This window comes from Gymnoscopelus microlampas, assembly GCF_963454915.1.
Source record: "Gymnoscopelus microlampas genome assembly, chromosome: 12".
Classification (NCBI taxonomy): domain Eukaryota; kingdom Metazoa; phylum Chordata; class Actinopteri; order Myctophiformes; family Myctophidae; genus Gymnoscopelus; species Gymnoscopelus microlampas.
The window spans coordinates 9623400-9628602 of NC_139949.1; positions in this window are offsets into that span (position 1 = coordinate 9623400).

Sequence of the window (5203 nt, forward strand, 5' to 3'; positions counted from 1 at the left end):
CCAAATGGACCCTTACGGACGCCCACATAGGCAGAAACCAAGCCATAACATAACATAATAATCTATGAGGTCTACAGTATTTAAGCAGAACAAAGTTCAGTCTCAACCTGTAGTAAGGTTTTCATGTCATGTCAGCATGTCATTAAATGCCAGGTTTATGTGCATTCTATCATGTTCTTTTAATGTCTGTGTACCTTTAATGTATCTTATCACGTGCATGTAATAATGTCATGCATAAATCCATAAATGGATACACTACGGGCTTTACTGTATTACATAATAGCGGAGACAACGCATTTCTTCCGGCATTCAAGCTCCCTGTGCGGGTGTTCTGAGTTCGTTCCCTCCACATAAAAAAATTCAGCTCCCTTGAAACAAAACAAACAAACAAACAAACAAACAAACAAACATAACTCACCTTCTATCATGTATAATATATACTGTACATGTAATACAACTCATGAACGTGCACGGCGCAGTGCACAAGCGGATACAGAGAATCTTGGGTAAAGTAGTATAAGTGTAAGAAGAAGTATAAGATGTTGGCTGCCATGTTATTCGTGTCCAAAGCGGCCGCTGATACCCATAACTACATAATGCGACTTTAAGTAAAAATGTGTGTTCACCACAAACCCTGGTGTCTCCCCTCCCCGCAAATAAAAAAGGTCAAGTTAATTGTCCAAAATGTGTCAAGATTTGTCATTTTTATTTCAAATAGATAAATAGCGAAAATAGCAGATCTATAAGCTCACAACGTGTTGCGACACAACACATTGCCAGCTTATGGATCTGCTGTTTTCAATACTTGTTCAGTGAAGTGTATACAGCTTAAGTGGTGCACAACGCGAGGGCAGGTATCTCCTTGCACACAGCTCACTGCCTCCCCAATTATATCTGAAGAGAGAGCTGGCCGGGGAAACTGGAGTGATAAATGGTAGAACAGCACTCTGCTCACCAGACCATGCTCTCTCTCTCTCTCTCTCTCTCTCTCTCTCTCTCTTCGTTTGTTTATCCCTCCGTGACAGTCTCTCCCAAACAGCGAATAGTTCCGTCTCTGCTGTGTCATGTGCTCTCTCTCTCTCTCTCACGTTTGTTCCGTCCGACTGCTCTCTCTCTCCTCCCCCCCGCCCCCCCCCCTCTCTCTCTCTCTCTCTCTCTCATCTCTCTCTCTCTCTCTCTCTCCTCTCTCTCTCTCTCTCTCTCTCCTCTCTCTCTCTCTCTCTCTCTCTCTCTCTCTCTCTCTCTCTCTCTCTCTCTCTCTCTCTCTCTCTCTCTCTCTCTCTCTCTCTCTCTCTCTCTCTCTCTCTCTCTCCATCTGCATTTGTGGTGCCTTCGTTCTGTCTTTTCCTCATACAGGTGTGGGAAGATAGACAGACAGACAGACAGACAGACAGACAGACAGACAGACAGACAGACAGACAGACATATGAGTCACTGTCCATCTATTACTGATATCAGACAGACAGACGGACAGAGCTGCAAACAAAAGTGACTCACTCTCTCTGCTCTGTATCTCCATCTCTCCTTCATTTGTGTCAATCTTCCTTTCTTTTTTGTTTACCATAAACTGATATATACACATATATAAAACAGACAACATTTAACCCCATCATGAACGAACGAACGGACAAACGAACGAACAAACACGAACAAACAAAAACCCATAGCCATCATAATCATGAAACCTTTGTATACATGTGGGTATTCTGCCCCTTGGGTGTCACCCATGGCTCTCAAATTTCTAAAACCTCTTAATAATATTTCAGAAACAACTCATCCACGTCTCCTTGGAGAACATGATTGGGTGAGCCGTTGGGAGCAGTTGTAGAACATTATGAAGCCAACTTATGACACCATAGAGCCAACGCTGGAGTTAGCTAGTTTTAGCAGAAAGTTTGAGGAAGCACTTTTTAATACTCTTCATTGGTTCAATATTTGTTTTACCAACAGACAGAGCTAAAGGGTGTTTATAGCACTGATTTATGGAATTAGCTGGTTCCTGCCGGACAGCAACGATAATTATTGTTTAATTCAGGTGTAGCTGAATTAATCCAGTGGTTGAACGTAACTGAGTACATTTACTCAAGTGTACTGAGTACTTGAGCAAACTTTTGATTTGCATTGCCATTTAGGCCTACTGTATTTCTGACTCCACTACAACTATTTGACAACTTTAGATTCTAACTACAAAGAGTTGTGAATTTCTTCAAATTAATTCCCTTTTTACTTTGGATTAAAAAGATTAGCCACTCTGGAAATCTCGGAAATGTTTATGCGGTACGCACATAATCTGGTTTTAGGGGCGAATGTTAAATACTGTCACTTGTAGAGCAGTGGTTCTAAGTGGGGTTTCCAGGGACTCTCAGGCTTCCTTGGGGCGGGTTCCCAAATGGACCCTTTTGTCATTAGTCATATATTGTTATACGCTTTTTTGGGGTGAAATTATTAAGAAATATCAGATTATTTGTTTTTGGTTCAGTTGTTTCTGTTTCCTGAAAAACTCACAACTAAAAAATGACATGGGTCATTATTTTAGCAAGGTCACAAGAACACTCTCTCAGCAAGTCAGCATCACGCCAGAGAAGGGGCTGAAAATGAGCACGTCTTGGTTGTCATTTTCAGCCACTGCTGACTGGACCGGACCTGGAGTTGTCGGTCGGAGACCTCATTACGTCCGAAACTTTTGCTTTTCAGGATTCAAATTCCAAAAATAGCCAAAAGTAGCAGATCTACAAGCTCAAAACGCGCGCGAATGCTTTTTGTGTGACGCTGTAGTATAGGCTATGATCAAGTGGGTGTTAAAGGACAACGTTGTTTTTTTTACAACCAAGGTTTATGTTTTAGCTTGTAATTAAAGTAAATAAAAGATGAGTGATTTTTTTTTTTTTTTTTTTTTACAGCTTTCTATAGTTTTAGCAATTTTCGCAATCTTTTTTTACAGTGGGCGGGGGGCATTCGGGCAGGTGGCAAAATATCTCTCTTTTATACAACTAAAAAGGTCCCGTGGTCTCTGATGAGTTATTGGGGGCTAGAAGAAGCTACTGTAAATCCTAATAAAGAAATCGCCGGGTTATCGTGTAAAACATGACATATTTAGCCACATGCCTGAATGCCCCCCGCCCACTGTAAAAAAAAGAACGCGGAAAATTGCTAAAACTATAGAAAAGCAGTAAATGAAAAAATTGTAACATTCATCTTTTATGTACTTTTAATTACAAGCTACATAAACCTAGGTTTTAAAAAAACTAAGTTGTCCTTTAATTTACGAAAAAAACTACAATAAGTTAGAATATGGAGATAAGAGGTTTCTGTCCCCGACAGCGACGGTATAGTGTGAGTAACTGTGGAGCATTTTGAACGAAAGCCAATTGTGAGCCTTCACATTAGAGATAAGAGGCAAGATGTTAGTGGATGTTACCGAGGTTTTTGTCTCCAGTCGGGAAGCGCAAGGCTTAGAGGGAGAGCAGGCTTCTAATTAGCAAGACTGCAGCGTCTCTGCTCTCTCTCCTCTCTCTCTCTCTCCTCTCGTCCTCTCTCTCTCTCTCTCTCTCTCTCTCCTCCTCTCTCTCTCTCTCTCTCTCGTCTCTCTCTCTCTCTCTCTCTCTCTCTCTCTCTCCTCTCTCTCTCTCTCTCTCTCTCTCTCTCTCTCTCTCTCTCTCTCTCTCTCTCTCTCTCTCTCTCTCTCTCTCTCTCTGAAGGGGGGGCTGGGGGCATTTGTCTGCCTACCTGTGTGCTATATATATATCATTGCTGTCAGGCAGAAAACTTGTATGTATTTATATATGTATATGAGACCAAGACATGCACATGCACACGCTCACGCACGCACGCACGCACGCACGCACGCACACACACACACACACACACACACACACACACACACACACACACACACACACACACACACACACACACACACACACACACACACACACACACACACACACACACACACACACACACACACACACACACACACACACACACCATTTGTACACTCTCAGAGCAATGAGTGTCCTTGAAATAAAAAAATAAACAACAAAACACTGCATGGAATGGAACATAGGTACATCTTTTTGTTAGTTGCATTTCCTTAAAATTCATAGTTTTGGACATACAAGGTTTCCACCCGACGGTGACGGTGTTTATTAGTATATACAGTGCATATACAGTATTACTAATGCATAAACTCCTTACATTCTCATTAGCTTTGCTCTGACAGAAACCATGTGTATATTTCACAGCATCTCGTTCCGGTCCATTCCACACCATTTGCTCTGCATTCACACCCAGGGACCACCATGCTATGGCCCCGCAGAGCCTGAGCGCACATATGCACGCACGCACGCACACACGCACACACGCACACACACGCGCAATGCACTCTGTATACTGTATACTTAATCACTCAATTTGCGAGAGTATCAAAATGTCGTTTAAATACCATGTTCGGGGCCTGTTTCTTTCCGCCCCTGCCTCGAGTACCGAAAATAGACGATCTACAAGCCCACACTGTGTCACGCTGCAACATGTTGTGTAAGCTTGTAGATCTGCTTTTTTTCCAGTGCACAACATGTAAAGGACTACGCACAAAGGCCTAATCCTAATGTGATTTTAAGAGTTAATCTAAGTCTAACGAGCCTATTTACACCATAAAACAACCATTTTTCTGGTGAGAACCATGGAAAATTGCACATTTCAAGTATAGTAATTCAAGTAGAGAGAGAGAGAGGGAGAGGGGGAGAGAGAGAGAGAGACAGAGAGAGAGAGAGAGAGAGAGAGAGAGAGAGAGAGAGAGAGAGAGAGAGAGAGAGAGAGAGAGAGAGAGAGAGAGAGAGAGAGAGAGAGAGATTTCATTATCACTATATTGCTTTCATTATTGTTAGGATGTAGGTTATTCACTTGTTGTCTCATAATGTTGTGACTTGTTTTATGTCATGTATGCTTGCTTTGGCAATGTTAAATATATTTTATCATGCCAATAAAGCATTTTGGAATTGAACAAATAAACTTTGAGAGAGAGCGAGAGAGAGACACACACACACACACACACACACACACACACACACACACACACACACACACACACACACACACACACACACACACACACACACACACACACACACACACACACACACACACACACACACACACAGAGAAGGCTAATTTCAAGGATTCAGATGACCCTGTGCGGTCCATG